Source organism: Puma concolor, chromosome D4 (assembly GCF_028749965.1).
Source record: "Puma concolor isolate L17-30 chromosome D4, mPumCon1.1.hap2, whole genome shotgun sequence".
In the NCBI taxonomy this organism is placed as follows: domain Eukaryota; kingdom Metazoa; phylum Chordata; class Mammalia; order Carnivora; family Felidae; genus Puma; species Puma concolor.
In genome coordinates, this window is record NC_141679.1 from 62,921,868 (window position 1) to 62,947,183 (window position 25,316).

General features: G+C 38.0%; 1 protein-coding gene across 1 annotated transcript in view; it reads right to left on the reverse strand.

Annotated features, from left to right (window-relative positions):
* ERP44 (endoplasmic reticulum protein 44) overlaps window positions 1–25,316 on the reverse strand; it is a 102,546-nt gene that overhangs the window by 76,700 nt on the left and 530 nt on the right. The gene's annotated exons all lie outside the window — the stretch shown is intronic.

Genomic DNA, 25,316 nt, shown 5'->3' on the forward strand with positions numbered 1-25,316 from the left:
TTATGGAAAAAGAGGAAGCTGAGAAAAAGAGAGATAAAAAAATCCAGGAGTATGAGGGGAAAATTAGAGAACTAAGTGATACAGTAAAAAGAAATAATATATGCATAATTGGTATCCCAGAGGAGGAAGAGAGAGGGAAAGGTGCTGAAGGGGTACTTGAAGAAATAATAGCTGAGAACTTCCCTGAACTGGGGAAGGAAAAAGGCATTGAAATCCAAGAGGCACAGAGAACTCCCTTCAGACGTAACTTGAACCGATCTTCTGCACGACATATCATAGTGAAACTGGCAAAATACAAGGATAAAGAGAAAATTCTGAAAGCAGCAAGGGGTAAACGTGCCCTCACATATAAAGGGAGACCTATAAGACTCGTGACTGATCTCTCTTTTGAAACTTGGCAGGCCAGAAAGAATTGGCACGAGATTTTCAGGGTGCTAGACAGAAAAAATATGCAGCCGAGAATCCTTTATCCAGCAAGTCTGTCATTTAGAATAGAAGGAGAGATAAAGGTCTTCCCAAACAAACAAAAACTGCAGGAATTTGTCACCACTAAACCAGCCCTACAAGAGATCCTAAGGGGGACCCTGTGAGACAAAGTACCAGAGACATCACTACAAGCATAAAACATACAGACATCACAATGACTCTAAACCCATATCTTTCTATAATAACACTGAATGTAAATGGATTAAATGCGCCAACCAAAAGACATAGGGTATCAGAATGGATAAAAAAACAAGACCCATCTATTTGCTGTCTACAAGAGACTCATTTTAGACCTGAGGACACCTTTAGATTGAGAGTGAGGGGATGGAGAACTATTTATCATGCTACTGGAAGCCAAAAGAAAGCTGGAGTAGCCATACTTATATCAGACAAACTAGACTTTAAATTAAAGGCTGTAACAAGAGGTGAAGAAGGACATTATATAATAGTGACAGGGTCTATCCATCAGGAAGAGCTAACAATTATAAACGTCTATGCGCCGAATACCGGAGCGCCCAAATATATAAAACAATTACTCATAAACATAAGCAACCTTATTGAGAAGAATGTGGTAATTGCAGGGGACTTTAACACCCCACTTACAGAAATGGATAGATCATCTAGACACACGGTCAATAAAGAAACAAGGGCCCTGAATGAGACATTGGATCAGATGGACTTGACAGATATATTTAGAACTCTGCATCCCAAAGCAACAGAATATACTTTCTTCTCGAGTGCACATGGAACATTCTCCAAGATAGATCATATACTGGGTCACAAAACAGCCCTTCATAAGTTTACAAGAATTGAAATCATACCATGCATACTTTCAGACCACAATGCTATGAAGCTTGAAATCAACCACAGAAAAAAGTCTGGAAAACCTCCAAAAGCGTGGAGGTTAAAGAACACCCTACTAACGAATGAGTGGGTCAACCAGGCAATTAGAGAAGAAATTAAAAAATATATGGAAACAAACAAAAATGAAAATACAACAATCCAAACGCTTTGGGACGCAGCGAAGGCAGTCCTGAGAGGAAAATACATTGCAATCCAGGCCTATCTCAAGAAACAAGAAAAATCCCAAATACAAAACCTAACAGCACACCTAAAGGAAATAGAAGCAGAACAGCAAAGGCAGCCTAAACCCAGCAGAAGAAGAGAAATAATAAAGATCAGAGCAGAAATAAACAATATAGAATCTAAAAAAACTGTAGAGCAGATAAATGAAACCAAGAGTTGGTTTTTTGAAAAAATAAACAAAATTGACAAACCTCTAGCCAGGCTTCTCAAAAAGGAAAGGGAGATCACCCAAATAGATAAAATCATGAATGAAAATGGAATTATTACAACCAATCCCTCAGAGATACAAACAATTATCAGGGAATACTATGAAAAATTATATGCCAACAAATTGGACAACCTGGAAGAAATGGACAAATTCCTGAACACCCACACTCTTCCAAAACTCAATCAGGAGGAAATAGAAAGCTTGAACAGACCCATAACCAGCGAAGAAATTGAATCGGTTATCAAAAATCTCCCAACAAATAAGAGTCCAGGACCAGATGGCTTCCCAGGGGAGTTCTACCAGACGTTTAAAGCAGAGATAATACCTATCCTTCTCAAGCTATTCCAAGAAATAGAAAGGGAAGGAAAACTTCCAGACTCATTCTATGAAGCCAGTATTACTTTGATTCCTAAACCAGACAGAGACCCAGTAAAAAAAGAGAACTACAGGCCAATATCCCTGATGAATATGGATGCAAAAATTCTCAATAAGATACTAGCAAATCGAATTCAACGGCATATAAAAAGAATTATTCACCATGATCAAGTGGGATTCATTCCTGGGATGCAGGGCTGGTTCAACATTCGCAAATCAATCAACGTGATACATCACATTAACAAAAAAAAAGAGAAAAACCATATGATCCTGTCAATCGATGCAGAAAAGGCCTTTGACAAAATCCAGCACCCTTTCTTAATAAAAACCCTTGAGAAAGTCGGGATAGAAGGAACATACTTAAAGATCATAAAAGCCATTTATGAAAAGCCCACAGCTAACATCATCCTCAACGGGGAAAAACTGAGAGCTTTTTCCCTGAGATCAGGAACACGACAGGGATGCCCACTCTCACCACTGTTGTTTAACATAGTGCTGGAAGTTCTAGCATCAGCAATCAGACAACAAAAGGAAATCAAAGGCATCAAAATTGGCAAAGATGAAGTCAAGCTTTCGCTTTTTACAGATGACATGATATTATACATGGAAAATCCGATAGACTCCACCAAAAGTCTGCTAAAACTGATACATGAATTCAGCAAAGTTGCAGGATACAAAATCAATGTACAGAAATCAGTTGCATTCTTATACACTAACAATGAAGCAACAGAAAGACAAATAAAGAAACTGATCCCATTCACAATTGCACCAAGAAGCATAAAATACCTAGGAATAAATCTAACCAAAGATGTAAAGGATCTGTATGCTGAAAACTATAGAAAGCTTATGAAGGTAATTGAAGAAGATTTAAAGAAATGGAAAGACATTCCCTGCTCATGGGTTGGAAGAATAAATATTGTCAAAATGTCAATACTACCCAAAGCTATCTACACATTCAATGCAATCCCAATCAAAATTGCACCAGCATTCTTCTCGAAACTAGAACAAGCAATCCTAAAATTCATATGGAACCACAAAAGGCCCCGAATAGCCAAAGTAATTTTGAAGAAGAAGACCGAAGCAGGAGGCATCACAATCCCAGACTTTAGCCTCTACTACAAAGCTGTCATCATCAAGACAGCATGGTATTGGCACAAAAACAGATACATAGACCAATGGAATAGAATAGAAACCCCAGAACTAGACCCACAAACGTATGGCCAACTCATCTTTGACAAAGCAGGAAAGAACATCCAATGGAAAAAAGACAGTCTCTTTAACAAATGGTGCTGGGAGAACTGGACAGCAACATGCAGAAGGTTGAAACTAGACCACTTTCTCACACCATTCACAAAAATAAACTCAAAATGGATAAAGGACCTGAATGTGAGACAGGAAACCATCAAAACCTTAGAGGAGAAAGCAGGAAAAGACCTCTCTGACCTCAGCCGTAGCAATCTCTTACTCGACACATCCCCAAAGGCAAGGGAATTAAAAGCAAAAGTGAATTACTGGGACCTTATGAAGATAAAAAGCTTCTGCACAGCAAAGGAAACAACCAACAAAACTAAAAGGCAACCAACGGAATGGGAAAAGATATTTGCAAATGACATATCGGACAAAGGGCTAGTATCCAAAATCTATAAAGAGCTCACCAAACTCCACACCCGAAAAGCAAATAACCCAGTGAAGAAATGGGCAGAAAACATGAATAGACACTTCTCTAAAGAAGACATCCGGATGGCCAACAGGCACATGAAAAGATGTTCAGCGTCGCTCCTTATCAGGGAAATACAAATCAAAACCACACTCAGGTATCACCTCACGCCAGTCAGAGTGGCCAAAATGAACAAATCAGGAGACTATAGATGCTGGAGAGGATGTGGAGAAACGGGAACCCTCTTGCACTGTTGGTGGGAATGCAAATTGGTGCAGCCGCTCTGGAAAGCAGTGTGGACGTTCCTCAGAAAATTAAAAATAGACCTACCCTATGATCCAGCAATAGCACTGCTAGGAATTTATCCAAGGGACACAGGAGTACTGATGCATAGGGGCACTTGTACCCCAATGTTCATAGCAGCACTCTCAACAATAGCCAAATTATGGAAAGAGCCTAAATGTCCATCAACTGATGAATGGATAAAGAAATTGTGGTTTATATACACAATGGAATACTACGTGGCAATGAGAAAAAATGAAATATGGCCTTTTGTAGCAACGTGGATGGAACTGGAGAGTGTGATGCTAAGTGAAATAAGCCATACAGAGAAAAACAGATACCATATGGTTTCACTCTTATGTGGATCCTGAGAAACTTAACAGGAACCCATGGGGGAGGGGAAGGAAAAAAAAAAAAAAAAAGAGGTTAGAGTGGGAGAGAGCCAAAGCATAAGAGACTGTTAAAAACTGAGAACAAACTGAGGGTTGATGGGGGGTGGGTGGGAGGGGAGGGTGGGTGATGGGTATTGAGGAGGGCACCTTTTGGGATGAGCACTGGGTGTTGTATGGAAACCAATTTGATAATAAATTTCATATATAAAGCTACAATGAACAAGACAGTGTGACACTAGCAAAAGAATACACAAATAGACCAATGGAAAAGAAGGCTCATAGACTCCTAAATAGAATCAACTGATCTCTGACAAAGAAGCAAAAGCAATACAATAGAAAAAAGACAGCCTTTCAACAATGATGCTATAACACCTGAACATCCACATGCAAAAAAATGAACCTAGACACAGACCTTATACCTTTCACAAAAATTACTTCAAAATGGATCACAGACCTAAATGTAAAACAAAAAACTATACAACTCCTAAAGGCAATAAATTTAGATCATCTTGGGTTTGGTGATGACTTTTTAGATATAACACCAAAGGCGTGATCCATAAAAGAATGAATTGATAAGCTGGATTTCATTAAAATTAAGATTTTCTGCTCTGCAAAAGGCACTGTCAAGAGAATAAGATTATAAGCCATACATTGGGAGAAAGTATTTACAAAAGACATAACTGACAAAGAACTTTTATCTAAAATATACAAAGAATTCTTAAAACTCAACAATAAAAAAACAATCTGTTTAAGAAGTGGGCCCAAAACCCTAACAGACACAAGCCATACAGATGGCGAATAAGCATATAAAAACATGCTTTGCAGGGCGCCTGGGTGGCTCAGCTGGTTAAGCGTCCAACTTAGGCTCAGGTCATGAGCTCATGGTTCATGAGTTCGAGCCCTGTCTTGGGCTTTACGCTGACAGCTAAGAGCCTGGGGCCTGCTTCAGATTCTGTGTCTCCGTCTCTCTCTGCCCCTCCCCTGCTTGCTCTCTGTCTCTCTCTCTCTCTCTCTCTCTAAATTAAAGAAACATTAAAAAAATTTAAAAACATGCTTTTCATTATATATCCTCAGGAAAATGCAAATTAAAAGGATTAAAAGGATTAATTAAAAATTAAAAGGATGAGATACCACTACACACCTATCAGAATGGCCAAAATCCACAGTGCTGACAATATCAAATGTCGGCAAGGATGCGGAGCAACAGAAATTCTCATTCATTGTTGATGAAAATGCAAAATGGTACAGCCACTTTGGAAGACAGTTTGGCTGTTTGTTGCAAAGCTAAACATCCCCTTAACATGTAATCCAGCAATCCATGCTCCTTGGTATCTACTCAAAGGAAGTGAGAATTTATGTTCGCTCAAAACCTACCCATGGATGTTTACAAAAGATTTTATAACTGTCAAAACTTGGAAGTGACCAAGATGTCCTTCAGTACTGATTAACTGTGGTACATCCAGAGGAAGGAATACTATGCGGTGCTAAAAAAAAAAAAAAAAAAAAAAAAAAAAAAAAAAAAAAAAAGGAATAAGCTATTAAGCCGTGAACGAATATACAGGAAACTTAAATGCATACTACTAAGTGAAAGAAGACAATCTAAAAAAAACTACACTATGTTTATTTCCCACCATATGACATTATGAAGTATAAGGCAAGAAAAAGCAAAGCTATCAAGATAGTAAAAATATCAGTAGCCAGAGTTTAGAAGGGAGAGATGGATAAATCAGTAGAGCACAGAGGATTTTTAGGGCAGTGACGCTACTTTGTATAATACTATTATGGTAGATACATGTCATCACACATTTGTCCAAACCCACAGAATGTACAAAAACCAAGAGTAAATCCTAATGTAACCTCCAGGCTTTGCGTGATAATGATGTGTCAAGGTAGGTTCAACAACTATAATAAACACGCCACTTTGGTGGGGGATGTTGATAATGAGGGAGGCTAAGCACATGTGAGGGCAGGGAGTACACAGGAAATCTCTGTACCTTCTGCTTAATACAGCTGCGAACCTGAAACTGTTCTTCAAAAAAGAAACTATTCATTCAAAAATGAATACACATTAAAAAGAAAAAGTTATCCCTTATTCCATTATTAATGCAAATTAAAGTTATTTTCCTAAATATCTTTAATGCGAAAAACTAATTCACTACTTTTCTTTTATCTTTTTTTAATTTTTTTTTATGTTTGTTTATTTTTTGAGAGACAGAGAGAGAGACAGAGTGCAAGGGGAGGGGCAGAGGGAGAGGGAGACACAAAATCTGAAGCAGGCTCCAGGCTCTGAGCCATCAGTACAGAGCCCAATGCAGGGCTCAAACCCACAAACACTGAGATCATGACCTGAGCCGAAGTTGGACACTTAATCGACTGAGCCACCCGGGGGCTCCATTACTTCTATTTTCAAGCCTAAAGAATAACATCTGAGATATATACACATGCACATGAATAGTTTATTTCTTTCTGTCTATGGATCTATATAAATATAGATTTGGGGTCAAAAAGGACCACAGAGGCTGCAGTGGGTTGAACAGGGCAACCCCAAAATTCATGTCACCCAGAGCTTCAGACTGTGACCTTACTTAGAAACAGGACTCTTGCGGATATGATGATCACAAGATGAAATCATCCTGGATTTAGGATTTAGGGTAGGCCCTGTATCAAATGGCTGATGTCTTTGCAAGAAGAGAAGAGACCATAGAGACACAGAGAGGAAAAGATGATGTAAAGATGGAGGTAGAAACTTGGTGTGATCCATCTATAAGCCAAGGAATGCCTGGAGCCACTCACTGGAAGCTAGAAGAGGCAAAGAAGGATTCTCCCAGAGAAGATTGAGAGGGGCAGCAGCCCTACTAGTTAGTACCTTGATTTCAGGCTTCTGGTTTCCAGAACAGTGAGAGAATAAATTTGTTTTAAGCCATCAAGTTTGTGTTAGTTCATTGCAGCAACCGTAGGAAACCAATACAAAAGCAAAATCATGTTAGTTTACATTTAAGAACTAAGTACAAAAAGCAAAGAAGTCATGACCACTCACTCATACATACATGTATTTGGCAAAGCAAATACACCACTAGCAAGAAGTCTTCGTTATTAGAATCCTTTCATATGATAATGACCTTGCATTTAAAAACCCAAGACTGTTATAAAATAATGAAAACGTTATTTCACTATGGAAATGCCTCTCTTCTTGCTTTATTTTACCTTTGTCAAGGAGGTGGTTTTATGCTCTTGAATTCATTTGTTTCCTTAGTACCTGGTATGATGCTTGACAAACAGTAGAGACTCCACAATGCCTGCTAAATGAACAGACTGAACTAAATAAAGTTCTTCCATTTTCAGACATTCTACAATTCTATAAGACCACAAAAGAAACCTATCTACTTAAAGCTGGGAGAGGCCATGAATAACATTTGTTTTGCAATCAGACTAGGAAGCATTTTCTGAAATCTTTGCTTGAGGACTAGTACTCAATTATGACAGTGAAAGGATCACTTTTAAATAGGGAAAAAAAACAAAAAACATGTGCTTCACCATAAAGCAGGAATTCTAGAGACTCCCTTCCCTCAAGTATTTTAAGAAAAATACTTGGCCTGCCTCAGGACAAACTAGCAAGTAAAAAAGTGACAAATCAAAAAAATACCACATTCATCTTGAATTTAATTTAAAGAGGGAGAGGGAAAAAAGCAAATTTCAATCAGCTGGAGTCTACATCTTCTATCGCTGTGGAAATTATAAGCATAATTCTCCTATTTACCAGGAAGCGAAGCGACTACAGCAATCCCAATGAGCATTTTGTTTTTAGTAATCAAGAAAGTTGTCCGATAACGGGTCTATGTAGGCTAAGCAGTCTTCTAAATCGAACTCCCCCAGTAGTCAAATAAATGATCATACGCAAAAATCACGAAAACGTACTTAAAAAAATTTTTTTTAATGTTTATTTTTTAGAGAGAGAGAGAGAGAGAGAGAGAACTGGGAAGGAGCAGAGAGAGAAGGGGACAGAGGATCCCAAGCAGGCTCCACACTGTCAGTGCAGAGGCCGATGTGGGGCTCAAACCCACAAACTGTGAGATCATGAACTGAGCCGAAGATGGACGCTCAACCAATTGAGCCACCCAGGCGCCCCCAAAACATACTCCATAATTTTGAATTTTGTTTTCAACATCATAAAATATAAAGACAGCACTGAAAGAGGACCATAAACTATAATAATTACTCAGCTGTAAATTACTTCTTAGCATCACCTTAATCAGCCTCTCTAACCTGTACTTCACTAGGTCAAAATAATAGTTATTTAGAATTACAAAGCCGAAGGGGCCCACGTCTATCTAACTGCATAATACCTCCACTCCCATCTTGTGCAGGACTCTCCCTGACAGCATCCCTGGCAGAATAGCCATTTGGCCTCCCACGGGAACACCTGCTCTGAGAGAAAGCTTTTGACACGGCAAACCAACCCATTATGACATAGCACCACTAGAAACTTTTACCTTTACTGGGAGGCACATCTGCTCACCTTTCACTTCTACACATTCCTCACAATTCTACCATGTACAGCTCATCAAGAACACACCCACAAGCTCCTGGCAGTCCCTGGATGAGAACCGGTGGGGACGGAAGCACTGAAGCAGGTATGGCCTGTGGGGAACTGAAAAGCACATTCTGTCCTTCAAGAGCTTCGTGACCATGTGTGCAAAGTTAGCATACAAGATACATGATGCAAGTACTGCAAGGCTTACACCAAGTATCCTAGAAAAATTTAGAGACAGCAGAAAAGTGGCAGAGAGCACTGCCATGGGTTAGATGAGCACAGTAGTTTCTATGGGTAAAGCGAGTGAGTAGCAAAGCCTGGCTTTTCACATAGTGCAGTATTGATAGATACACTGGAAGGTTAGGCTGGGGCCGGATTGTTAACAACAACAAAAACCGGGTATAAGGAGAGTAAGTATAATACCCTTGAAAGCCAAATAGAGGGGTTGATCTCTGCTGTAGCAGAAAAGAAGGGAGCATGGAAGACTTCTTGTCAGTGAGGAGCACCATTTCAAGACTAAGGTTAGAGGTCCATATTCTATGAGGTAAAACTACACAGTTCAAGAGTGACACATAATATAGGGGAGGGATACAAAGGCCTAACCCAGGGTGGGGGAAATTTGGGAGACTTTTAAAAAAAGTAAATTGGTCACGATGACACACTAAAGGGTAGAAACATTCAATGAGCCAAAGCTATAAACCTAGGTGACTGACATAACTCAAAGGAGAGGAAGACTGTCTTAGAGAAAGAACTTCTGTGCAGTTACTGATCTACCTCAGTGTCACTACTTATCTGCCTTGTTCAGTCAGTAAGAAAACAGCTGACAGAAGATGAGGTGCCTTCTACCCACCAGCATAAAGAGGCTAGAAATGGCATTTGACTACATTTTATAACCAGAACTAAAGCACTAAGGGAATAACTGAGCCCAAGGCACTAACCAAGACACTGACAGACTCCTCGGCCACTGCAAACTTTAGAGCAGTAATAAAGCTGAGAGGTAAAATGACTGGATGACAAGATGGAATGGGAAGGGAGGAAAGCGACTCTTGTACATTCAAGAACATCCCCGTTTACTTCCTGATCGCCTGCTGTTGCTAGGATGTAGGCCCTTCCCCCTTTCCCCAACTGGTGAGTGGGGGAAGGGGAGGGGTAGAGAGAGAAAAAGAAAGAACTCCTAGAGCATGGACCGAGCAGGGAGAACAGCACTTCAAGAAGAAATGGGGTAGTTGACAGTATGAAATGCTCAAAGGGTGATGAGCAGCAGACTTACCAAAGAGTAGGGCAGTTCCCAATTAAGGGGCTGGTGTGACCTAGGGAAGACGTCACAATCACCAGTTTTAAAAAGCCAAATCATATTTGTTAGCCTCTAGGAAGGCAGACATCGGCTCCTCTATTTATAAACTTTCAATCTACAAATTTAGAAGTTTCCACAGATGCAAATCAAATAAAACCACGTAGATTCTGCCTGCCACCAACAGATGAAATAAATCAGTCATGCCTTATACGGTATGTCACTCTGGACTTATGAACAAGGCCATTAACAAACATCATTTCAGAACCTAAACATAAATGCTTCTTTATGTTTTTTGAATAATTTCCAGTGAAAAAATAGTGTTTGCATGGCATTGGTTTTAATTACTAAAACACCTTACTGATATGAATTACCTCAGTTCTGATGATGGGTGGATAACCTTTACTAATAATACAAGTGTCCTGTATTTCTTTTAGAAGAAAGGTGCCCTGGGGCGCCTGGGTGGCTCAGTCAGTTGGGCATCCGACTTCGGCTCAGGTCAAGATCTCGTGGTTTGTGAGTTCAAGCCCTGTGCCAGGTTCTGTGCTGATAGCTCAGAACCTGGAGCCTGCTACATATTCTGCTGTGTCTCCTCCTTTCTCTGCCCTTCCCATGCTTGTGCTCTGTCTCTGTCTCTCAATAGCAAATAAATGGTAAAAAAAAAAAATTTTTTTAATTAAAAAAAAAAGAAAGAAAATGTGCCCTGAAGACACCCTCATTCATTCTTTAAGCTAAAACTCTTTTCAACAACCTGAATAAAGGTACCTTTTAAGCCATTAAGAAAATATTTCCTATCCCATCTTTACAATAAGTATTAACTTAGCACTTCAAAGTAATATTCCAAAATAAGTGATACTTGGAAAATCTTCTCATACAGACATGCTGTCTGCTAATTAACTCAAATATCACCATCCTTTCTGTATTAGAACAGCTAAAATTGGTCCAGGGAAATTAGTACTACTGTATAAATCAAAATTCCCCAAATAAAGGAGGCAAGAAAGACTTTTCACTAAGGCATCAAACATAACAGTTGCTTCAGTCATACCTAGTCAGGTGGTTTCTCTTGCCTCATGGGTCAAATGAGAAAGACTGAAACTCTTGATTATTTTCCTACAGAATATTGGATACTTCTCAGAATTAAAAGCTATTTCTTGAGGGTTCATCTTATTATATACCTTAAATCACTCTTTTGTTCAAGATAATAACTGGTATATATCAAGGAGGTCTTTACGCAAGTGTTGTAGAACTAGGAAATACAATTTGCCCTCCTCTTCTAACCAAGTACTCATCTTCCCAATTGGAAGGATTTTTAGATGTATCAATGAGATAGGAAAAGCAATATTATATGATGAGCTTTTCTTGATCCAAGTTGAAATACCCATCCTACACTATCTTATATGCCACTGGTTCTCAGCAAATACCTTCATCAGAGCATCCAAATTAAAAAATATTTATTATACCCTCAGTTTCCATCCTATGTATAACTTACTAAAAGTGTTGAGCCAAAACTTACTAAGAGTATTAGATATTATACATGCTTATGTGTAAATAACTTTACTTCCCACTGGAAGCAATATTTAAGGGATAACTATCATACAAGTAAGATAGGCTTATAGGAACGAATGAAACTGTATAACCAGCAATTTGAATCTTCCACATATACAGAAAATAGGATTTTTATTTTTCTATCTTTTCAGTGACCAAAAATATGCTATCATAATCGTCTCTTCCCTTACTGAATTCAACAAGAAGATGATATATTTCCAAAGAATCATCATCATTTTCCAAATATTTAGTCAATTACAGCAGTCAAGGATATATTTTTTTAATGATTTTGAGTGTACAAAGTAACAGAAATGATGCCTTTCCTTGTGGAGCAAATGATACCTTTCAAACCGCAAAGCATAAAGCATGTTTCTCCACTTCCATTTCTACCACTTACAGGAATTTGTTTGCTTTTGTATTAAAAGCAGAAATGCATATCAGGTTAGATTTTCATTTCTATCAATCACAGTTACATTTGTCACTATTTTGATAAGACTACTGCATAACTCACCAGGGGAAAGAGACAAGTTGATAAGTACTTTAAGAAACCACTAATATTTAGAATTAGACTTTTAGAATAAAAAGGTCATCCATTTACTCATTTCTGAGGGTCAAAAAAAAGGTAGTACAAGCACAGAAAGATGATTAGCACATGTGCTGTCCTCCTACAAGGTACTTTCTCCATTTCATAATAATGACTCCATCCACTTGACAGGCTTTCCCTCTCTATTCATCACCTTACAAAACAAAAATATCGCCTGTATGCCAGACATGATGCAAAGTACTTTATATACCATATATCTTACAACTTTGCAAAATAATCATCCCTACTTTTAAAATAGAAAATGTAAGGATCAGAAAGTCAAGGAACTTTGCTTAATATCAATCACACAGCTACAAAGGGTTAGAGCTGGGAACGGGCTAGGTCTTTCCAGCATCAAAGTCACTCTACCTTCTGGTATGGTCAGTTATCCTGGAAATCCACCCCTAGAACTATTTCCATAATTCATCAACTTTCCCTGAAAGGGATATACACTGCATATCAAGGCTTCTAGGGAGAGAAACCAAGTAGAAAACATGTTTGAAGCACTCAAAAATATTTCAGTCTAACAACCTGTATTTACAAACCCATATATTATCTCTTTTACATCATTATAACAACTCTGAAGCTGAAGTAGTAATTATATTATTCCTATTTTATAAATGAGGAACTTGTGCTCGCTTCGGCAGCACATATACTATAAGTGAGGAACTGAAACTTTACAGTACCTGGTATACACTACATACAAACACTTGTTAAATGATGAAGACTCGAATAGGTTAAGTGACCTCTCCAAACTAGTGGCAGAATAGGGTTCAAGTTAATACCTCAGTTATAAAACCAATGGCCTGTACAACAAAATGCAACTGTCTCCATTAACTGCTATCATCATTATATACTGAATTTATATGCAGACTAAGTACAGTTATAAAAAAGAGGTAAGCAGATAACTTACTCATTTAATAGTCACACTTTTAAGCCACTTTTGTGAGTATAATAATAACAGTGTAATTATCAGCATCAGAAGACCACAGGAGCTGGAAGCTAGTCATGCCAGCTCATTACTTCAGTGCACACAATTTTAATACCACTGGACAGACAACTTGAAAGTTACCCAAAAAAGGAAATGTATTCAATCATTCATCACTCATGGATTCCCTTATCAAGCAATATTTGTTGAGCACCTACTATGTGAAAGAAACCAGGAAAGTTGGAGTGCCTATTATATACCATGGACACATTCACAAATAGTCTTATTTGTCTTTTCAGAACTCTGCAGAAGAGGTCTTTATCCCCATTTTGACAGGTGAGAAAATGGAAACTCAGAAAGGTTGAGTAACTTCTTAAAGTTAAATAGTCAAGGTAGGAGTTACTTCCAAGTTACGTGAACCCAAGCAGAGGCACACACACAGGGCCATCTTCTGTGGTCCCACATCAACAGTGCTCTACCACTCTACACCAAGGTCAAAAGAGAGCAACACAAACCTACTTTTTCAAAACATACATGTTACTGTTAAAAGTCCTTCCAAATATGCAAAGGAAGAAACTGGAAGGACATATATATTAAAATGCCATCAGTGGGTAGGATCTGAGCTTTTTATTTTCATTACACTTTTCTGTACCAAGCAGCATACTGCTTTCAGGAATCAAAAAATATGGCAGGAAAACTTTTAACACTTGAAGTTACTACAACTGTAGGTTGTGACCCACCCTGTCATATAGGAAGAATATTTTTAATTTAGCATGGGGGCCCACTGGGATAAATACTGGCACATTAGGCTACTCCCAGCAGGAGCAACTGGGCCAGGGCTGAGGAGATCACTATTTCCAGCAACACTATTAGGAAGTTCCACCTTATTGGGGTCAGGTCAGCAATTCTTTTTTTAATAAAATAAAGCACAGAAAAAAGAAAGAATCAGTAAACATACACAGTAAGAGTAAGCACAACTTTGCAAAATGTGTTTTAGCCACATGACTACATCTTCTAACATACCATATCTTATGCATAGTATGACCACCACGCCGTCCTCCTGGCTGGTCCTTGGATATGCTTGGGACACTCCCACATTTGGGACTCTACCCCTGCTTTCTTCCTCAAGAAATCCAAATGACTGGGGCACCTGGGTACCTCAGTCGGTTAAGCAGCTGACTTCAGCTCAGGTCATGATCTTGCAGTTCAAGCCCCACGTTAGGCTCTGTGTTGACAGCTCAGAGCCTGGAGCCTGCTTCGGATTCTGTGTCTCCCTCTCTCTCTGCCCATCCCCTGCTCACACTCTGTGTCTGTCTGTCTCTCTCTCACTCTCTCTCTCTCAAAAATAAATAAAACCATTAAAAAAAAAAAAAAAGAAATCCAAATGACTAACTCCCTCACCTAGGTTAAGGCTCACCTTCATGAAGCTTACCAACTACAAGTCCTCTATGCATTCCTGATCTTCCTTGCTACCCTAGCTCTACCTTTTTCCATACACTTAACAAAATTATTGAGCACAACTTGCATAAGGTATTATACTAGAAAGTGAGATCTAATAATAAGAGAATGTGATACTTTCTACTACTTTTTGTTCTATAAAATCATAACAGAAAACATGTAAGTAATAACAGCTCCTACGAGTCAGACATAATACCTATATTATTCCTTAGAAGTTAATAGGCAAGATAAAGTAGCAGATCCAAGATTTGAGCCCAAGTCTCTGACTCCTAAACTGAACATTCTTCTAAAAGCTTTCTCCTTAGCCAATATACTTTCAAGTTAGCATCAAGGGAAACATTCTTCAAATTATTTCTGGAAGATATGAGCACAGGGACAATTAAAAGAACCAAATATTTTTGCGACACTGCGGTACTTTTGTTACTTGTGAGTCTTGTGAGATCGTAAGACTTCCTATTAGAATCAGAATCCATTCTTAGTAAAAACTGGTGCTATCAAGAAAGCTTAAGGAATGAGTCCATTTGAATAGCTGTTTTCTAAAAAAATATTTTGACTATAGGGAACCTGGGTGGCTCAGTTGGTTAAGTATCCAACTCTTGATTTCGGCTCAGGTCATGATCTTGCAGTTCTCTACTCATGAGATCAAGCAGGACTGGGCTCCCTGCTGACAGCATGGAGTCTCCTTGGGCTTCTCTCTGTCCCTCTTTCTCTGTACCTCCCTCCTTCCCTCTAAAAATAAATAAATAAACTTAAAAAAAATAAAAAATTATTGTGACTACAAAAAAAAAAGTAGTTCTTTCTTCCTAGCTCTTTCAGATGTGAAATCATTACAAAGTGTATGCTTCTCAGCAGCTAGCTAAGATTTTACTGCACTTGGGCCAAAACCATAGTAATGAAAGTCAAAGGAACTAAGAATGTCCAAATTTTCTTTTCTCAAGATAACTCTAAAATCACAAGTTATCTGACACTTGAAACTGTTCTTTCAAGCAAAGAGATAGACTTCAATGTGGTGTTAATTTTTTAAACGTTGGCATTTCCCCTCTACATTTTCCAAACCTTCAAATACAACAAAACAGCTCAAAAATAGGCATGTAAACATGAGAGTATCTCGTCCAAAGGACTGACAAATTTTAACTCCTTTTAATATAAGTATTAAATATTAGTCTATCTTCATGAGTTCATATAATTTCTGGCCATTCTGAAACAGGCAGAAAGAGATTCACATTAATTTGTGGATTTAATCAAATTAGAACATTAGGCTCCTGGCAAGGGTATCCTTCTGATACCTGAAACAAACAAAAGGTATCAACAGGCCAACTTTTCACAGGCCTCAAAAGGGATTTCTAAAAGGTAGCCCTCAAAAGGGATTTTACCACAGCCCTCAAACTGCAAGCCCTCAAATTCCAAAATCACAGTTAGAGTCCATCAGAATGCCCATTAGATTCCCAGAACGGACTAGTCAATCCTACTCAATATTCAGTTGAAAAACTAAGGCATCAAGAAAAAAAATGACTTGCCCTTAAGCGACTGTGAACTAGTGAAATAATCAATACTAACACATAAACTCTTACTTTCTAGTTTAACTGAAATCTGTTAGCAAGCAACCAAAAGCCAAATCTGTGCTCACTGATAAGATTACTGACATTTTCCAGGTTACCATTGTCGCTCTCCAGGCAAGACATATGTTGCTCACAAGCTGTGAAACACTATTTGAGACATTTTCCTCATTATCTCAATTCGTCTTGATTTCTGAGGTGGACAGCAACAACAAGACCTGAACAGCACTATCCAATAGCACTTTCTGCAACAATGGAAACATTCAATTATCTGCACTGTTCCATAGAGTAGCCACTAGTCACTTCTGTCTTTTGTGCACTTGAAATAGAACCACCACAGCTGAGGAATGGAATTTATATTTTACTTAATTTTGATGAACTTAAATCTACAGCAAAACTCTAGACAACTATACCTTCAGTCATTATTACTGCATGCGATCCACTCATGGTTCTTACGTCCCTTCTCGCCTACTGAAGCAAGCAAGACACTAACGGTACAATATACCACAGAAATAAGAGAGATATCCAATTCCTTTCTTCCAGGGTCAAAAACTCTTCTGATTCCTAAAGAACTTTTCCTAAAACCTCTTAAATCCAATCACCAAATTTCCCACTACTAGACTATGATAATTTTAAGAAATTTTAAGATAATTTTAAGATAATTTTAAGAAATGAAAAGGTATTCATACTCTCCTATTCATTCAACAGTTTTCTTTAGCTCAATATACTACTAGAACGCTTGTCTGAGATGATTTCCTTCTTCTCTTTCATCTCTTTTCTCTGTTATATTAGCAATTTTCATGTCTACAAACTCGGATGACCTAGAGTTAAATGTAATGCTCAAGGTTTTGCACAATGAGAAAACCACAGGTCTGGAGGAATCATAGAGATCTTGACCACAGTATCACTGAGGGAATCAAAGCAGTTAGAATTTGAGTTCAATCTTTACAATAACATAACCAAGACCTGAGAATCACAGCAATACAGAAGAAACTTTTCCAAAGCGGCATTTTCCCTCCTTCTTGAATGGAGTAATTGGAATGCAGTGAGAATCCACTGAAGACCATGATTTTTACTTTGGCTAAGGTAATAATGAGCTGTTTTAAAGGAAACTGGCCAAAGGGTTTGCCAACTTCTTGAGGGCCAATTCTGACATCTGGCCATGTCAGCAAGACAGCAAGATTTCTTAGAAACAAAAACAAACAAATAAACACCACCACAGGTATTCATGTAAAAGATCTATTAAGTTATTCAAAGGCACAACCCTTTCTATTCATTGTATTCAGGACTGAAAATCAGCCCATCAATTTCACTCTTCAAGGCCGTACTTATCTTTCAAGAAGACTTCTCGGATTCTTCCATTGAGAAGTAATTTTTTTTTTTCAAACATCTACAGCTGTACTTCTCAGACTTTAATGGTCATATATGAATCAGCTGGGTACACTGTTAAAGTGCAGATTGATTCAGCCAGGGGTGGGGGCATTGGAAGAAACTCCCAGTTGATGTAGATGCCTAGCCTTACAACCACACTTCTGGGTAGGAGATCTATGAACCACTTCTACAAATACCTTACAGGCACCTATCACTTTCCTTTTGGAATTTTAATTATTTACATACACATCTTCTCTTCCCAACTGAATTATAAATTTCTTGGAAGCATGATATGCATCTGAGTTATATTTTTCTCTTCCACAGCAGATAGCAAAAGGCATTCAAATGACAGGAAGCAAGGAAAGAATAATACCAATGCCATAAAGTTCCTGCAGCCTGGGCCACAGATAGTTCCTCTCTATGGAATCAAGGGTAGGCTAAAGATCAATAAATGCTATGAAAAATCAAACTTTGTAATCACTTCCTTGGTTAAATGAAATGGAGCACAGCAATGGTCAAAATCAGAAAAGTTGTGACCAAAGCATGCTTTCCTTGCACTGGATGAGAGCAGGTACAGGCCCGCAACTTGTTGAAAAGGTAGATTTTTTGAGAAGATATCCAATTACATTGTAAGTATACTAATTAGGGGAGTTGAACTCCTTTCTGAAAAACAAAAGAGACTAAAGAATCCTTGAATCACTGATTCCAATGTCCTTACCTTATACACTAAAAAATCTAGTTAGGTGATTTATCCAAGAGTATGATGTTAAGTACATGGAAGAGACAGAACTTGTACATAAATGCCCTGACATGAAGTCCAGAATTCTTTGCACTCTGCTACCTTTTGAACAGACATTAAATGAATAGACAAAGGAATACCACGTTCCATTATTCCTAGACTATATCTTGTGAGTATTTCCATTCTGATTTACTAGAGGAAGAGTAAACAACTCCCTGAAAGGACAATTTGGTACAATGTATCAGAAATGCCAAAGAACAGACATGCCATATGACCCAAGAAATATAATTCTAGAAAAGTATCCTGAGGATGTATTTGGAGATATGCAGTAAACATCATATATGTATCTTTTGTACATATTTTTCTGTGAAAAATTGGAAATAACCAAGATCCAAATGTCTTCACAAAAGATGAAGTAAATTATAGTGCATCTAAAAGCTAAATTATCATAAAGCTATTAAAAATCATGGTTTACAGTATAGAAAAAGTTTTCAATAACTGCAGCAATCAGAAATCTTCCCCAAGGCTTTTCAAGTTTTAACCCATCACAAATATTACTGAATTCAGAGAGGGTAGTACTTTCCAGTGCCTCTCATTCTAGCTGCATCATAGAATCACCGAAGGAAATCATGAGTTAAGAACTTGAATGCAAATGGACTTTAACCATAAAAAAAGCTCAGTCACACACTGAAGGAGAATCAAATTGAAATGCATTGAGATACCATTTCTCACCTATCAGACGGACAAACACCCAATCTGTCAACATCATACCTCTGTTGACAAGGATACAGGGAAATTCTGTTACACTGCTGGTGAGACCACAAACTGGCAAAACTCCTGTGGAGAGGAATTTCACAGAATCTAGCAACAGCTACAAAGTTACATATACATCTACTGTGGGCCTTAGCAACTTAATTACAGGAGTCTACCCCAAAGATACATTAGCAAAAATATGTATGTACCAACTAATCTTTGCAGAACTATTTGTTACAACAGAAGAATGGAAACAAGAGTGGATGTGGCACATCTACCAAGTGGAACAGTAAGTTTAAAAAGAAATAAGGGATATATCTATCCTGATCTCTAGGATACACTTTTTTTTTATTATTATTTAAATTCCAGTTAGTTAACATACAGTGTAGTATGTATTAGTTTCAGGTGTATAGTTTAGTGATTCAACACTTACATCCACTTTTAAGTTTAAAAGGGAAAAAAAAGTAAAGTTTATGCTATGATTTATAAAGGGGAGGGAGAAACATATACACAAACATAGACTCAGAGTGCCTACTCTTAAAAAAAAAAGCAATTAAAAATTGAAAAATTTTTAAAGGTTTCTTATATCAGGAGAGAGAAAAGCATACAGACAGGAATAGAAGCTAGATTTGTCCAAATATAGTTTGCTTTATAGGTTTGGTTTTTGGAAGCAGTAAATTTTACATAATTAGACACTAGAAGGTAGGTTTTTAGAAGCTAAAAAAATGAAAGCTAAATGAAACAAATGAATTTAACTAAACAGAGTTGGTGGCTGGTACCACATAAATTACAAATTTATAGGAAACACAAGGAATAGAGAAACATAAAACCACGCACAAGGATATTAGCAGTATCTGAATATGGGAAATTCTGCAGGACAAAGGATCCAGTTTCCTCAACAATAAATTACAAGGAAAAAAATGAGGAGAGAGAACATAAAGATATGTAAAAATTTTTTAAGAGACACATGAACCAACTGCCATGTATGGACTTTATTTGGCTCCTGCTTTCAATTTGTTTTAAAAAAATTTTTGAAGCAATCAGGAAAATCTGAACATTGACTATATATTTTATGATACAAAGAAATTTCTGTTTATTTTTCCAGATTGACAATGCTATTCTGGGTTTTGTTTCGTTGTTTAGTTCTTATCTTTTTTTTTTTTTTTTCAACGTTTATTTATTTTTGGGACAGAGAGAGACAGAGCATGAACGGGGGAGGGGCAGAGAGAGAGGGAGACACAGAATCGGAAACAGGCTCCAGGCTCTGAACCATCAGCCCAGAGCCCGACGCGGGGCTCGAACTCACGGACCGCGAGATCGTGACCTGGCTGAAGTCGGACGCTTAACCGACTGCGCCACCCAGGCGCCCCAGTTCTTATCTTTTAAAAAGACATACTAAAGAAAAAAAATCACCAGCGACATTTTTTTCTTTAACAAAACAATGTTTGAGTCCCACAGATATAACTGGTGGGGTAAAGGGCCAGACATTATTTTATTAAAACTGCCCCAGGTGATTCTAACCAGCAACCAGGTTTTGTAAACTACTAATCTAGAGCAAGTAATATCAACCAAATAAATAACTCACTTAGTTATGAATGAAACTACAAGTACCCAAAGTACTCTTCTTGAAGACTGTAATCTGTATTTATTATTGGTATTAATGGCAATAATGACATCTCTGAATTCTACTGTACCTATTTTTAAGGTACTTATAAATTACAATTATTTATTATATATAAATTATAAATTATTACTTATAATTAAACAAATGTTTACTTAGCTCTCTGATTTACTTAGCTTTCTAACTTAAACAAATTTTTCTTGGGGTGCCTGGATGGCTCAGTCAGTTAAGCATCCAATTCTTGATTTTGATTCAAGTCATGATCTCATGGTCACTGGGGGTTCTGTCAACACAGAGTCTGCTTGGGATTCTCTCTTTCCCTCTCTCTGTCCCTCCCTGACTTGCTCTCTGCCTCTCTCTCAAAATCAATAAACTTAAAAATATTTTTTTTCCTGGCTTCCTATACCTATTGAACAAACCAGGAACAATGTCAAAAGCCTTCATGTCCAGGCACGATGCAATTAGAACTGGTAAGAACTTATGATCTATAAACACAATTATCAAGAAACTCAAGAGAAAACATCTTCAATAAAGCCACTGGAGTGTTACAAATCTCTGAACCACAGAAGAGGCTACTTAGAATAAATCAAACAACTTCATCCCAATTTAGTCTTATTTCTCTTATTTCACCTTTCCAGAACTCATACACAACCAATGCAGCAAGAACAACTGCTAAGAAATAATTAAGGGGAGGGGCGCCTGGGTGGCTCAGTCGGTTGAGCATCCGACTTCGCTCAGGTCACAATCTCACGGTCTGTGAGTTCGAGCCCCGCGTCGGGCTCTGTGCTGACAGCTCAGAGCCTGGAGCCTGCTTCAGATTCTGTGTCTCCCTCTCTCTCTGGCCCTCCCCCCGTTCATGCTCTGTCTCTCTCTCTCTCAAAAATAAATAAATGTTTAAAAAAAAAAATTAAAAAAAAAAAAGAAATAATTAAGGGGAAAATAATCACTTTCAGTCCTGAGTACATCCATCCCAGACAGAAAGATAAGCAGAAAAAAGGTACTGACTTTTTTACTAGAATGACAAATGAAATAATATCCTGTGAGCTGCTATGTAATGACTGTCACATAACAAAGTGAAAACATGATGCCATGCTATATCTGGCCAGGTGCTTTTCTCTGATTCGAGTAGAGCGCCTTAAAAGCACACACACCTGGAAGCAATTTCCCAATCCAGATATTATACACATGGGTCTGCAGCAGATAATCATTGCTATCTCCAGCATTCAAATCATCCACAAAATATGATGAACAGTTACGGGGGCACAGATTACATACAGTTCAGAACTAAAGTTATAAATACACACCAACTGGATCAATCTAAACTATAACAGAAACAAAATAAACAGTGAGGGATAGAGAAGATATCAGGAGGATGAAGAGCTCACTGCATTTTCCAGGTGACTCAAATTTCTCTTCTGATTTGTCCCAAATCGGTGCATCTAGAATACCTCACTTTGTCTAAGGCATACTGCAAATTCAGTGGAGTTTAAAAATAATTTAAAGGCAATGGGGGGGATTTCCTAAAGCAACCCTGGGTGGGGGGGGAGGGGAGAATTCATTCTCTAAGACCTCGATTTTAAATATACACATATATGTTTAAAAAGTTGTATATATAATATATAAATACAAATACAAAATACGTATGAAAGCCCAGGAAAAAAGTTATCACATTGAGCTTATGCTTTAAGTTACCCATCCAAGAAAGGCTTTTTAGGCATACAGTGATGATATTCCAAAATGTTTTTGAGATCAGGGAAAAGAAAAATATTTTTCTACAGAAGTTTAGGATTATAAGGGGCACCTGGGTGGCTCAGTCGGTTGAGCATCCGACTTCGGCCCAGGACATGATCTCAGGGCACTGGGCTCTGTGCTGACAGCTCAGAGCCTGGAGCCTGCTTCAGATTCTGTGTCTCCCTCTCTCTCTGCCCCTCCCCCACTCACACTCTGTGTGTGTGTGTGTGTGTGTGTGTGTGTGTGTGTGTGTGTGTGTGTGTGTGTGTGTGTGTGTGTGTGTGTGTCTCAAAAATAAACATTAAAAAAAATTTTAAGTTTAGATTTATGTTTCAGCTATTACCTTATGAACACCACTAAATCTGAATAGATCTAGTTCTTTAGGGCTGAAGTACATAGTTTCCTTAAAAAAAAAAATATTGTAGTAAGGGAACATACAGCTTTTTTTAGGGCAGGCTATTTGAGGGAAAAATGATGACCTCAGCTAGGTGAGAACTTGGATATTCAATGACTGTATGTGGGAGGGAATAACTTGAAGTCTGAGAGGGGAAGTTGGAGGGAAGAGGAAGAAAGTACACTGGGGAAGATAAAGGACATATTTTTAGACAGGTGGGATGCTGAGTAAGCAGGTTCCATCACTAGAACAGAACTACCAGTTAGATAAGTAACTCAAGCAGTGATTAAACAGATGTTTTATAAATATTTGCTAACTAGTATATGATTATTAAAACTATTTGGTAAACACTGTGTTCAAACTGAATCTAGCTTGACTTGTAATTCTAGTTTTATTAAGCCTTTTCTTGGGCTTTATTTTCCAGACCATTAATTTTCTAGGTATTCTCCAAAATGTCTTCTAAGTTTCTATTTCTCTACATTTACTTAAATATACAAAATGTTAACTAGACTTTAGTATTATTAGGGGAAAAAAAGTCTTTTTATACTTAATAGGACTTGGAGATTTTACATTAAAAGCAGGAATTATTTCAAAATAAATACTTTCTCCTTCTTAAACTTAGTCCTACAACCAAACATAACATTCCAGGAAAGTGCATCTGATGTAATCTTCCTCTTCAGTATTTCAACTTTTCTTTCTAATGTCTTAAGACTTGTATCTTTTTGGTCTTTGTTTGTTTCTTGTTTTTTTAGTAGCCTAAGAGTAATTTCTAGCAGACAACTCATAATTCAGACATTTTATGAATAGGGAAAAAGGTTAGTATCTAGGAGAGCAATCTCTAGTAACAATGAGCTTTAATCCAGTGCTTCTAGAAGGAAAAAGCACAGTGTATAATGAAATTATCAAAAATAGCTCTATACAGAAATATGGCCTTTTGTAGCAATGTGGATGGAACTGGAGAGTGTTATGCTAAGTGAAATAAGTCATACAGAGAAGGACAGATACCATATGTTTTCACTCTTATGTGGATCCTGAGAAACTTAACAGAAGACCATGGGGGAGGGGAAGAAAAAAAAAAAAGAGAGGGAGGGAGCCAAATCCTAAGAGACTCTTAAAAACTGAGAATAAACTAAGGGTTGATGAAGGGTGGGTGATGGGCATTGAGGAGGGCACCTGTTGGGATGAGCACTGGGTGTTGCATGGACAAATGGAAATTTGACAATAAATTTCATATTTTAAAAAAAAGCTCTATACAGAATATTGTCCTCTATACAGAAGTCACTCACTGCTGTATAAGAAGTGGCAATAAGACACTTCATCATTTAATATTACATGTTTATATTCAACTTTTAGTTCTCAAAAGTACTTTAACATCCCCTTTAGATTTTCATAGTGCTTTTTCTCTGAAAAAATCCAAATATATGGCTTTTGAATATGAATTTTAAATCAGAAAGAAAAAACAGGGAGAGGAGAGAGAAATTAAGCGAACTTCAAATACAAATATTAAAAATGTAACGTGATATGGTGGAGTAAGCACTGTAAGTCAAGAGACCTGCTTCAGGTCCCAGTTTTGCCAGGAACCAGCTATACGCCTCTGAGTCACTTAATTATGCTTTTTAAGTTGCTAAAGAAAAGAAAAAAGTGATTTTTGATTTAATGTTTACCTTAAATTCGGCTTTTTAAAAATCTACAATTAAAGTATTTTCAAATATTGTATTGTAATAACGGCTCGATGAAAGGCACGTCATTTTGCCATATGGAGTCCGCTTTCACTTCTGTCTCTATTTGACTTGCAGCCCGTATTACTTAGGTTGCACATTCAAGATGTACTTTGGAGAAAGACGGACTGGGGAAAGATTCCTTTATACGATGGGATGGAGCCAAGCAGGTGAGGGAGAGTTTAGGAATAAGTGCAAATGTATGCAGAAAACCTGGTCATTCTCAAACTAGGAGCACTGAAAAAGACTTCTGCTTAAATTTCGGGGTGGGGGTGTGTGTGACAAAATCTGAGGGAGGCCTTGAGCTGAGGTTTTCAGATAATCACTGCCTCCACCCTTCAAACATTTATTCTCCTGGAAGACTCCAAATCTGCCTCCAGTTCCGGGTTCCCAACCAATCGCATCAAGCCACAACAGAGGGCTCTGCCTACCCGGGCACCGTTTCAGGGCTCTTAGTGTGAGATTCACACGACCCCAGCACCTGTCGGCCTTCCCAAGAGGGGACGGGAGGGAACAGTAGGTCTTCCCCCCCCCCCCCCCAACCCCGTTCCTCTTCGATTCCACCTACCACCAGGTCCAAAAGCCCTCGAGACTGAAACAACCTCCGTTAG